The sequence below is a fragment of the Lineus longissimus genome, chromosome 16, assembly GCF_910592395.1.
Source record: "Lineus longissimus chromosome 16, tnLinLong1.2, whole genome shotgun sequence".
Lineage (NCBI taxonomy): Eukaryota > Metazoa > Nemertea > Pilidiophora > Heteronemertea > Lineidae > Lineus > Lineus longissimus.
In genome coordinates, this window is record NC_088323.1 from 8330400 (window position 1) to 8344744 (window position 14345).

Below are 14345 nucleotides of genomic sequence, written 5' to 3' on the forward strand. Positions count from 1 at the left end.
AATCTATTTTACATTAGTTTATTAAACTGATAACAGGCGGCGCGCGCGTGTCATGTCGGCCTGGCTTTGTCGGTTTCTTCGTTTTTAAAGTAAAATTATCCTCAAATTAAATTTAACAGTACGTATAAAGTAAAACAAATCTGCGCGATCAGAACAGCCATATTTTGCAAGTTTGTGCTTATTACAGAAAGTGCGATTAACTAATATATGTGTATATTCACTTAAAAACGATAAGAATCACGGAAAAAATAAGGAAAGAAAATTTGACCGCTGCGGGTTTCGAACTCGCGTCGCTGGCATTTAAGGCCAGTGCACTAGACCACCAGAATTCATAGAGCTCCTCGGGGAATCTTGCTTTTATAACTCAGGTGCCGGGCTTAGATGGCGGCACCGTCTATTGTTTAGCATGTCAGCCTGGCCAGCTATTCATACAAAAAACCACACGATCTCACGATGTTCATACAAAAAAACACACGCAAAACATATTTTGCGCTAAATATGGATTGGAGACGTAGCTGGGTGGTTTCATGGGTAAAAGCTACATGCACATACGAAAAATTAGGATATTCCATCCAGCGGTAAGGCGGAGGTAGACATACAGAGAAATTTACCAGTTCAAGTATTGTGGTCGAGCTATACCCATGTGCCGCAAAATGGCCCAACTTCAACTCGTGATAATTCATTGATGACAATGATTCAGAAAAAAAAATGGTACAGAAAGTTACGTATGAAGCATCTAAGTGAACTTTCCCCCTATATAACTCGATCGTATTTCTGGATTACCCAGAAAAATGACTTTTTGGAAGGTCAAAATATAACATTGATTAATTTTATGTCAACATGCAATGTCGCATCAAAGCAATATCTGTTGGAAAGGACGCAGCCATTCCCAGCGCATGTCCGTATAACCGCCGATTATTTAAAAAATATAATCATGCATATGATTAACAAAGTATAGCTTTTACTCCACATAATTTCTCTATTTCGGAAATTTTGCGGAAATCTACTTGAACACCCCAAAATCCACCGTTAATACGGACAAGATCCAGTTGGTTAACAGGACATTTCCATTTTCAAAATTTGAACACTGTTTTACAAAAGTGGAGAAAAACTGCTTGTCATTTTGAAACTTTATCATTCAAGTCAGTTTGTTAACTATTAACGACACGAGCCCACTGGAGTGCGTTTCGAAATAATATGCGCAAATCAGCGGACCACTGAAAACCGAGGCCTATGATTGCTGTCACATTTCAGGGTTGTGGATGAGCATTAATAAAAGCTTATCGCGTGTGTAAATTCACCTATAACACATCGTGGAGTATGAAAAGTCCTATCAGCCAAAACATCAATGAATTTCTTCATGCAACAAAATCTTGCATACTTTTTAAAGGTGGAATGCACCGATGTTCTAGTCCAGCTTAGATGTGAAGAGTTAAACCAGATTCGTAAATTAGTAAATTACCATTAGAGAGAAATATAGGCCCATCCGTATACTTTTTTTTTCTTCACACAATAAATAATTTCGCAGTCAACTGCTTACTAGAAGCAAATTTTGGCCAGGCGATTATTCTTTCATTCGCATCAACAATAAGCATATAAATAGAGACAAACTGGGCATCTAAGGTCATTAATAACGTAGGCCTAACTTTCACATGAGATTGTTCAAGGCATGGCCCCAAGTTTAGCATAAAAATAAATTTAGCATGTTTCTTAGAATGAAGCTTATAGGTTTCCTTAAGGTCATAAACAATATTGGTGACAACCTTCGACCGATGAACCTCAACGACAATATTATAAGATCCGAGCAAAGACACAATTGGAGCGTCTCCCAATTTTCTGATGAAATTATCACGAAAGATAATCGATGTGGATTTATTGTACTTGTACGGTTTCTCCAAGATGGAGATTGAGTGCGCGCTGCCTGATGATTTATAGAGATAACCATCTAGATCACATTTTATATTGGTTAACATGATATTATCTTTATCAAGTGAATGCATTTTGTCAGCATCAGAAATAGGTGTGTAGCGCATCCCTTTTAGACTTTTAACATACTGAAGTTTAAGAACGAACCAGAAGTCAACAATTGCATACCAATCTAACCAAGATATGAACGAGGCTTTACCCCTTCCTTTGTGTTTCTGAGATTCGCATCGATAAGTCAACTCTAAGAAAACATTTTTGCCACAGGAAACCAATTTGAAATACTCGAACCTCGATTTTTCGGGACCAAGGCTTTTTTTTAGTTTACGATACGGTAGAATCAACTCTCGGCTATGACCATGTCCTTTTAAATCAAACTGAAATGCTCGAAGTTTTTCATAGACAGAATTTCGTCCAAGACGAGTGGTTACACCTATGACGTCATCGCCATATTCGCCGGCAATGTATGTGAGCTCGTTGAAATGAAAATGAGATATCATTTTAAAATATCCGCTTCTATCGTCTTGGCTGAATACGTAGACATTACGATAAGGACTAATGGAGTAATGAAAAAGAGCCAGTGTGACTATGACTCTTAGCCCTGTGTGGTAAAAGACTGATTCCGTCCACGGTGGGAACTGACCATAGATCCTTGCATTACGGTACGACCGATAGTTTCCCTTCTGCTAGTTTGTCGTTTCGGTTGAAAGTGAAGATATAACATGATTTCTGAATTAAGTGTTCCCAACAAACAGAAAGTTAATTCAGCATTACATGCGATGGGATTTTGGGTCATGGAATATTCCCGCTCTCTCTTGAAAGCATGGGTAAGTAGAGCTCATTGTACTGCTTTTTAGATATTACAAGGTATCCCGAATGAGTCAACAACGGGTTGATATAATCAAGATACACTAGCAGGAGGCATTTCCCGATATCATAACGGTTTCTCTAACTCGGCATATGCTGATCATGCGGTTAATGAGGTGTGAGCCAAACACTCAGAGTGTACTGGCACTTTGGGTCACTCTGAGTGTTTGGCTCACATCTCATTAACCCCATTCGACATATACCTTTGATCTTTAAAGACCTATTTGGGAAGTCCTATTTTATTTTATTTAATGTCAAAAAATATGGCGGCAGCTCTGATTTTGCTCTGCAAAAATCCGTCTTTTTCTGCCGAATGATAGATGGTAGTATGCTGAGAAACATCGGATACGAATAAGTAATAGCAGTAGACTCGAGTGGTGCATCGTAGTATCGGAGGTTTTATTCCTTCGTCGAGTTATCGAGAAACTTTCTCTGAATAAGAGCTGTTGACTCGTATGTGCATTGTACATTTACAAGTTCGTCAGGGACATACATACATGTACACGCAGCTCTGTTTCGTCACGCATGATCGCATGCCAAAGGTGTGACAATGAGTCAACAACCATTGGACAACTGCGGTTCACCGGCGTTTAGTGGAGTGACGATTAAAAGAACATTCGATAATCTAACGCCAGATGGCAAGACGAGCCCAGATCATAAGATTTCGAAGGTTGACGGAGATGTTGATGAGGAGGAAAATGTTGATAAGGACGTACAAGGCGATGAACTCAATGAGTGCAGTACGGGTGAATACAGTGAATACGACAGGCAGACGGTGTGTGATCCGCTACTGGCGTATGTTGCATTCGCGATCAACTCGGGGACTTATGACGCGGTAAAAAAGGCGGTATCAACGTTCTTCTCTGGAAATATCATCCTACACGCAAAAAACAAGCTGTGGGAGATTGGTGACTCAAATACATTAGGCAAAAAGGAGAACAGGAAAGCCTCTGTTAATAGAACAGAAGAGGCAGCAAATGCGGCTGATAATGTGATGGCTATTCGTAAGCTAGACGCCGCTGACAAATTACCTAACTTCGTGATTGCAGCGAGCGATCTAGGAAAGATACCCAGAGCTCATCCAGAGGAGCTAAATAACATCTCGTTGGTCGACAGACTGGCCAAGCTTGAGCATAGAATAACTGAAGTTCAGTGTGTTGTGAAGAAGAACTCTCTCGAGATATTGAACTTGGCGACTCGTGGCGAAGATGAAAACAAGGAGACTGTAGAGGAGGAAGCAATGGATACGCTGACGGCAGACAGAGAGGATTCCTCGCAGAGTGTGGTCACGGGATCGAGTGGGCCTCCAACTTCATTCCAGTCAATATACGCATCGACATCGTGCAATACTTCTCCTGTAACGAGGGGGCATAACGGTCGGAGGGGAGGTGCCCGTGGAATGTCCAGGAGTACCACGTCCAACAGATCGGAGGGAACGCTAGTTAAAGATATACCTTCGTACGCGGAAGTTACTGAGCAGCCCGCGAAATACAACTCTTTCCTTTCTAAGGAACATCACTCATCAAGAGGAAGGAGGCCACCGGGCCCCCTAAGGGTGCTGATAGCATGCAGTCGCTAGCATCGGACTATGTGGGTTGTGACAGTGACGGTTTCGAACCAGGCATACATGAATTACTGAAAAGAAAGAAACGCGAGGCCAAAAGGCGCAAGGCCATTACTGGCAGCGGAAAATCGCACGACAAATTAAAGGCTGGTCCGGAACCAGCAAGGGACGCTTTCGTCTATAGGATAAACAAGGGAACTCTCGAAGCGGACATAGAGGATTACGTGTCGGAGCAGAATATCAAAGTGCGCGCGGTTAAAATGCTCTCGCACTGTGACGCAGCTTTTTGCTCGTTTAGAGTGACGGTGGGGAAGTCGGACTTTCCAAAGCTAATGAGTGAGGACACGTGGCCTGAAGGAGTAATGGTAAGAAAATATATCGTCCCGTCTCGGGATCGCGCCACAAAAGAATCCGTTATATGAACAAGAGCCCTCTAACGTATTACTTCATTCTTACTTGTATCCTATTCCCAATCATGGCACAGTCGTTCGGCAATAGACTTCCACTTTCCATCACCAGTTACAACGCTCAGGGACTTGGTACTGGGAGAGTTGAATACCTGACAATCCTTTCGGACAAATACGATTTTATATTTGTGCAAGAACACTGGCTTCACGAGTGCGAACTTTTTGATGTGTTGACCAGTAGATTTCCCGAATGCAATGCCCACGCGGTATCTGGGATGGAGCCTGGCGTTATAACGAGGGGCAGGCCTTATGGTGGCACTGCCATCCTCTGGAAGACTAGTATCAGGCATGTAATCTCGCCAGTTACTTTCAAAACGAACCGGTTTTGCGCCATTGTTGTAGAATTAACTGACTCGGTAAAAATACTTATGTGCAATGTATATATGCCAGGCGTCGATAACCCCACCGAGTACGAAGACACTTTACAAGAATTGAATGCTCTGTTTGCTCAACAAGATATTGACCGAATAATTCTGGGAGGAGATTTTAATGTAGATTGGGTCAGAACGCATCTGAACACGACTCAACAACTTGAGATATTCCTGCAGTCAGAGTCACTGAAGACTATCAGCGATTTTGGTGAGATTGATTTTACATTCGAGAGTAAGATAAACAACAGCAGGTCAGTGTTAGACCATTTCTATATCACAGAGAATCTTCTGGGGGACATATCTGACCATAGAGTGACTCACGATGTTGATAACTTTTCAGATCACTCGCCACTTTCTGTCGAGTTTAACATGCAGATTGAACATGTTTATAATGAAGGGCAGTCAGCCGGTGCCCGAGGAAATGTGCCTAAATGGGACTCACTCGCCCCAGAAGACATTGTGCAATATAAGTTTAATCTAGACAGGGAGGTGAACGCCATTGAAAGAACGGCACGCGACTATTGTAATATATTCAAATGTAATGACCACAAGGAAGGGATCGAGGCTTTACACAATGATATCATTAGTGCATGTTTAACTGCAGGGGAAGAATGTTTTCCTAGTCAGGTCAATGCTCAGGCAAAAGGTCGGAAACCTTTTCCAGGGTGGAACGAAAACATTAGAGAACTTAGAGAAAGGGCGCTGCTTTGGCACAACATCTGGAAGGCTGGGGGGTCGCAAAGGCAAGGGGTCGTATTCGAGATCCGTAAAACGACTAAGGGCGAGATACCACCATGCCGTCAAACTCTCCAAAAAGGAGAATAAGGTAGCTGAGAGTAATAGAATAGCAATGGCATACCTGGAAAAGAATGACAGCGACTTCTGGAAGTTGATCAATAGGGGAAAAAAGAAGAAACAGACCTACGCGGTGAGAATTGATGATGCTATGGATGACAGATCCATCGCGGATAGGTTTGCTGTTAAATATGAGACTTTATATTCATCGGTTGGTTACGACGAGGATCAGATGAGTGATATAATTAAAGACTTGGACAACGACATAGACTCTAGATGTGAAACTAACAGATGTGGGTGCATTAGCCACACTATCTCAGCAGTTGAAGTTCGATCTGCAATTTTCAAACTGAACAAAGGAAAACATGATGGTGGGAAGACTCTATTTAGTGACCATTTGATACATGGTACAGAGGTACTCGACAAGAAGCTAGCGGAGCTTTTCACGCTCATGTTGTCCCATTCTTACATACCAGAGGCGTTCAAAAGGTCGATTATAATTCCTATCCCCAAGAACAAGAGAAAGTCTATTAACGATTCTGATAACTATAGAGGAATCGCATTAAGTAGTGTCTTATGTATGGTGTTAGACCACATCATTATGGAAAAATGCCCTCAGGTTTTTGCACATCTGATCTGCAATTTGGGTTTAAGAAAAAGAGTTCTAGCACCCAGTGTACATTTGTGCTCAAAGAAGTTATTGATTATTATCTATCGCATGGAAGTAATGTTTACGTGACGTTATTAGATGCCAGTCGTGCATTCGACAGGATTGAATACACCAGGCTGTTCAACTTGTTAGTAAAAAAGAAATGTTGTCCACTGATTGTGAAATTTCTGGCAACGCTGTACACGTGTCAATATGTCCAAGTAAAATGGAAGGACACTCCAAGTAGGGTAATTAATGTAAAAAATGGTATAAAGCAGGGTGGAGTAATGTCCCCTATTTTATTCTGCATTTACTCGGATGAAATGCTACTGGACTTGAAACGGTCGTGTTACGGATGTTATATTGGCCAACAATTTGTAGGGGCATTGGCGTACGCCGATGGTGTAGTTCTATTGTGCCCCACTAGACATGGCATGCAGGAAATGCTTAAGATTTGTGATAGATATTCCGAGGAGTATAGATTATTGTTCAATGTCATTAAAACACACTTCCTATTGTTTGGAAAAGAAGCAGCCGATACTTTTTTAAGGTGGCAAAACAACAGACTTGAGGTAGAAGATATAGCAAATCACCTGGGCCATATCATAGGCCCCCACGCCGAGCAGACACTTATTGATCAAGCTATTGGAAACATGATTGCCCGAACTGATGCACTTGTCTCTGCATTTGGTCATTGCGACATTGATGTAAAATATCGCCTGTTCAAAACATATGTCATGTGTTTATACGGCAGCGTACTGTGGGATTTTTCTTCTAGGCACATGGATAGACTGCTTACGACCTGGAGGAAATGTATAAGGAAACTATTCAAATTACCGTATCGGGCACACTCAAATTTGTTGCCTACTATATGCCGGGATATCAATCCGGAATTTCAGATGCACAGCAGGTTTTTAAAATTTTTTAAGACTGCTCTGAGAAGTAATAATGAACTGGTTGAACTGTCTGCGAAATTAGTCATTTACGGAAGTAGTTCCTCCGTCGGGGGAAACATCAATGTACTATGTGAGAAGATAGGGACCGATAGGGACAACCTTATTAGAAGGGGTAACAAAGTTGGTGATATCGAAACGAATGACATAGGCAGTGTGATCAGGGATCTTATACTGATGAGAGACAGGGGTGACTATCACCTCTTTGATAGAGATGAGCTGTCAGATGCTATTACGCATCTAGCATGCGAATGATAAGTTGACCTTTGCCCCCCCCCCCCGGGGCAGAGGATCCATGAGAATTTTTCTTTCATAAATAGACTTTGATACATGTATTTTGTTTTTACGTTCTTGTCTTGTTCAATGCACCTTTTCTTGTAAGCGCACAATGCACAATACTGTAAAATGTACAAGAGTACGATAAATAAACTATATATATATATCATTTTTCACAGATTTTCGAGAAATCTGACCTTTCAGGAAAAAGTCAAAGAGGTTCTGCCATGATACAGACGAAAGAGCATAACAGTTAGTAGTGGAGCCAAGGCTAAACAATGTGAATATTTATGGTCGGAGGTCAACTCAGAGGTTTTTCTTATACTTAGTCGTTTGATCAATCCTGTATCTCACCTTGGTTATCAATTTTTTAATGGCAATTGCGAAATATGAACAATTTTACTTTTATTTTTTCTACTTTTTGTTTCCGGACGGCTGATGCCCCAAAAATAGGGGTAGGGGAAACACTTTCTCTTTTTGGTGCAATACTACTGTTTCCACAATATACTCATTCTTAGCTATCTGGGTAAATACTATCTGATGATATCAATCCTGATTGGCTTACGTCATCGATAACGTCATCAAAGGTCAAAAGGTCATACCGAGAGGGATAAAGTGAAAATCCTCCGAAAATTATCTGGGTCCCAATGGTGACAAGTTCACTTTTAATGTGACACCCCAAGAGTACTTTTTTGACACTTGGACCATGTCAGGGGGTGACTTGTACACCTGAAAACTGTTAGTGGACGGATGAACTCAATTGCGCATCTTCTCCATACACGTTTTTGTGATAGAGGGACGGCATCACCGAAACCTTTTTTTGGGTGGGGGGGGGGAGGTAGGCGAAATTAAATTGGCTACAGCTCAGCGGTGGAAGATTCTATGACTACTTACAACCACTCATTATCATTGTCTTAATGTATGCTACAGGATGGGGAAATTTGATTAGATGACCTTCAAGGTCAGCAGAGGTCAAAAGGTCCCAAAAATGGGTAAAGCCCAAAATCTAGCACTCACAGAGATACAAGTGTTCACTTAAAAGATGACCTCAAACGAGAGTTATATCTCGAAGTGCAACAATGCTGGAATCGACTCTTTCGAAGCCCTGATGATTCAATAAGTAGCATGCATGGGGTATGTCAATTGGGTGCCCTATGACCTGTAATTTGAAGGTCACAAATCTGAAAATTAAAGGGAAATCTGGATTTTCTGGCATGATGGGGTCAAAATAGCACCCTGCCTGCCAAAAATTGATAGAAATTTTTTTATGCTGTTTTCGCATAAAATCTTGTAAATCGCAAGACAAATGTTTGGGAAGTTTAAGGCCTCAGAAAGGGTCAAAATGTGACATCAAAAACAAGATGGCCACCACATCATATGTTGGGCTATATCTCACTCCATACTTGACATAGGATGGATATTTTGGTGTTAAGATACAGGTTCTGGGGGGTCTTTTAAGACTATTTTTGAGGTGGTTCGGAATTGCATCGTGGGAAATCCAAGATGGCGCCATGTAGACCCCCAAATTCAGTTGTTGGCCATAACTCAGTGCTTATCAAACATACATTTAGGCTGACGATTTTGGTATCTAGCCATAAGTTCTAGAGGTCATATACTTGACATTTAGAATGAATATTTTGGTGTCAAACTACAGTAAGCTCTAGGGGTCAAAGAATCATTTAAGACATTTTTGAGGTTGTTTGAAATTGCACCATGGATCCCCTCGGATCGGAACTGTGCAATATTTGTATTCTCACATTCTAAAAGAGGTTCTGTCATGATAGAGACCAAAAAATACTATGGAATGTTTGAAGCCGGTTAGGATCTTGGTTAATGGTCTGATTCAGTTTGTATGATACAAAAATGCTAAATAGTGAACATATGCAATTTACGGGATAAAAGTAAAATTGAGTACCTCGAAACTGCTCACATTTTTGAATGTGAACTAATATTTATCAAGAGCTTTTACCGACCCGTTTAAAACTCCCTAATATTGATATTTTTAAATGGTTTCCTTTACTAAGCTAATTGGAGTTTTTTTTTCATGCAGTGCAGTTTTAACCCACTACACGTTTTCGTCTTCTCGATCACTCAATAAATGCTTGTGCAATCAATTGCTTACTAGCAGGAAATTTTGGCCAGCCAAATTATTGTTACGTTCGCACCAACAGAAAGAATATAATATGAGACACACTTGGCATGTAAGGTCATCAATAATGTACCAGCTTCCACATCAGATTGTTCAAGGCATGCCCCAAAATTTATCATAAAAACAAATTTTGCGTGTTTCTTAGAACTAAACTTGTAACTCTTCGTTGGGTCATAAACGATGTTGGTGACAGCCTTCGACCAATGAACCTCAACGGCAATGATATAAGATCCTAGCAAAGACACAATTGGAGAGTGTCCAAATTTTTAGAAGAAATTATCACGAAAGATAATCGACGTGGATGAATTATGCCCGTACGGTTTTGCTAAGATGGTATTAAATGGAGTTTGTTCTGACTGATAATTTTTTAGAGATTCATAACCATATCCATATCCATATTAAGTGATTTAACTCTGTCAGCTTCAGACATGAGAGAGTAGTGCATCCATTTGAGGCTTTTAATATACTGAAGTTTAAGAACAAACCGAACGTTTAATATTTTATACCAATCTAAGCGAGATATAGACAGGTTTTTCCCCTGTTCTTGTGCTTCTGAAATTTGCATCGAATGGTCCACTCCAAGGAAACATTCTCACCGTATGAAACCATTTAAAAATTTTTGACCCTCGATTTTTTTGGCCCGTGGCTTTTCCTATTTTAGCCGAAATAACCCAATCCGAGGATCGCTCGCTTCGGCCAAGCGCGAGATGAGGCGCAAGTAACAAAAACAACACTGGCGCTTACTCTCGCTTAGTAATTGAACACGCATTTATTAAACAGTAAATATGAGATTATCGATATTCAATATATGAAAATTACTTGTAAATTTGCCACGTTTTGTCTTCTTTTCTACACAGCTGATGTGGAAATGGTCCGTTAAAAAATAATGCAGGTCTTGTTTTCATGCATTTTTTTTTCCTAATTTGTTTGATATTAATTGAGGTTTGAACGATTTGATACATATAAAACAAATACATGTACTTGTAATGCTCCATAAACATCGATATTCTCACTGTTTTTGTAGGCTGTTTCCGATAAATAGGATTTTGCACGTTCGAACACTTGCCCCGACTTTATCTCGGAGGTGTAATTACATCAACAGTTATTTAGTAATACATGTATATTCAGTTAATCGACGAAAGTTTTTATAGTGATGTTCCATCTGCAGTAAAGTTTTTTGAAATTCCAAATTCGATCGGTGCAAAATATAGCTACAACGAAGTGGTTATCAAAGTTCCAGTCCACGACTTGGAACACGACTTTATTACGCACGCCCAAAGCACATGTATGGAATTAAAAAGTAATTTTGTGCAGGTACACGTAATTTATCACTGTAGATTTTTTACCAGACGACTGTAATTCACCAAGTTGAAGTGTAGGCGTTAACTTCATTCCTCAGTTGACTTACATCGTGAATTCGAACGAGAATTTTTTTTTTTCAATTGCGACATCGGTAGAAAAGTTTCATAGTCGTTTTTCCAGTTTGATTTCACTGTATCATCCGTATTCCACATTTAGGTCACACGAGCATATTCCCCATCTCCAATGGTATTTTTGATGAGTGTGCTTATTTTGTCATCGATTGTTTTGAAAATCGATGGAAAAGAATACTGCCCTGTACACGCCGCACCATCATGTTCGCATAGTTACGTACCTATCTCATTTGCCCTGGCATTCAATCAGTCTAAGAACTACATGTATTACCAAACCGTGCAGTACACGGGCTCGTCAGTCGATCATGCAAACAAAAGGACAGAGAAGGAAACAAAACCTGACCGACGACGGATCGAGAGCACCACCGTACCAGCGTTTAACGTGTTGTCCACACAGCAACAGAAAATATGTCCTTATTGCAAAATAGGTTGCAAATATGTGAAAACTGAAAATATTGGCTACCTGCTTTTTCCAAAGCCGATGTCTTGTTTTCCAGTCATGGCAATTCCAGCGCTTGGTAGCAGCATCCTTGTGCAGATGACAGGTTCCCTTCTGATCATGGCCATCATGATCGATCATGTAGGTGATGGAAAAGGCAATACACCTCTGAATATTCGAGCATGCTACGCCACATCGAAGAATCGACTGAACTCGCAAGATTGCATAAGTTAAGTTATTATCGGTTCCGCTAATGTGCATTGTCATGAAATGGAATGAGGAAAATACTAAATTTGCTGAAGCTATGTCCATGTTTGTCAGGACGTGCAATAATCCTTATTTGTCAAGAATTGCAATTACACGGTCTACGAGAACTAAACCAATAGAACTCTCTATCGGACGACCTGCTTTCTCGAGATATTGATGGTGTCAGTGCAAATGATCCACCGACAAAACTCTCCGTAGCAAATCTTTAAAGAAAATTATAGAATCAAATTGTGTATAGAATCTCTATAGGTGTTGTAAATGACAACCTTACTGGATCCTTTATTTTTTATGAATAATTTATACATAGATTTTCAGTGGATTGATGGATGTATTATAGTACTTTAACTTAACTTTTTAAATTACACGTATACATGAAAAATATGTATGTCTGAAACGCTGCAATTGCAAATGACTGACATAAAGCACATATAGCATCTTAGCACGCATCAATTCAACAAACGTTTTGTTGCTACCGTCCAATTAATCCGATTAAGATACCTAAAGTCCATCATTTTAACTTGCTTATACTCACGTGTTATGAGCTTGAAATGGAGACCCCCCCCCCCCCCCCCCCCAATGATGTGCGTCGTCCTTCCATTAACCAATACTAGCATATACCCGTGGCGCGGGCTGTTCGAGGAATAAAAATCGGATTGTGTGGATGCTGGTATGTTGTGGGTTTGGTGTAAATGGGGTGCTGGTTTGTGAGTAACACTTCTTTTCATGAGTGTAATACTTCTTGAAAACGGAACTATGTAACCATGTACATGATGTACAGGCGTCCACAATGCTAAACCAATTCTCGGAAAACCGACGGGGCAGCCTGGTGATGTAGGCCTACTCGATATCAGCCAGCGATTAGCGCCAGAATGGTTTAAGTTACCGGTGTGTGCGTGAATCTTGTCTCCCGTTGGGTACATAGTGTCCTAAGATGAGCTATTTGTGAATAAATGGCTGTCTCGAGGTGAAAAAGCAGCATTTGAGACAAGACCACAATTGATTTTCCAAGCCATTTCCAGTTATTTCAAATGCCCGCCATCAAAGAATGCGTGGAGCTGTGAAACTGAAATTCGGATATGATATACGGGTTAGTCTTGCGAGTAACTGGTGCGATTTAAATTGGTGATTGACCACGGAATTTTTTTTTTAAATTGACAAGTTTGACACAAGTGGACATTTTTACCCATTTCGGCCATTTTCACTCCAAATTTGAACCACCCCCCTATGGCCAGGTTGTCAAAATTCAAAATTATTTTTTTTACCAAACAATTTATTTATATCTGTAGACTTGCCACAGCAAATATTTTTTCAATACCTCTCCAAATATGTACTTGAGAGTAAAAAAACATGCACTCGTCTAATAGATAGGCCTGGACCCTCCAACCTATGAATATTCATTAGTGGTCTTGTCTCATTTTTCCTTCAGATATGGGCGCCGGCATCTTGCATGCTGGCATCAGTGACGTCGATTTTGATAAGTTGATGATGCGCGCATGGAAGGGACCATTTGAACAGGACATCTAATTGGTTGATAGCGGAGGTGGGAGGTGGCTCGGCAATTTTCGTGACGGTAATAATGCAGAGAGATTACTGATGGACTTCTCGGCGAAGAGATTACTTGGAGCTCTCCAGTTGACGTCATCTCCACAAAGTTGTTATTTATTCCAAAACCACCAAGATATTCGTACGACACCCTCAGTGACACTTTTACTTATGAGCCACACCTACGAAGCCAAAAGTTGCAAGAATTCGACGTATTTCGGAGGCCCAATTTTGAAACAAAAATCGCCTCCTATTTAGCGGCCACAACGCGCATTATAGTATAGATTGCTTCTCGGCGAGAAGGGGAACTTCAGGGAATATATCATAATTGGCGAACCCAATCGCGTCATTTCATGAAAGATATCAAGACAAGCATACATGTCGCATTTCGGTAACGGATTAATGAGGATTTAATCGTCAAGTGACATTCAAAATACATTGGTATGACAAAGAGCCTCCTTGTTTGTGACGAAATGCAGCATTTGCATGGCACGAGCGAATATCTCAAATGCATTAGGGAGGTTGAGAACAGCGACTTATCAAGTATCCGTATACGTATACGGATAAAACTATGTAGAAAGAGGACGGATTTTGTGAACATATCTATCCGTATACGTATAAGGATCCGTGATAAGTCCCTGATCTCAAAC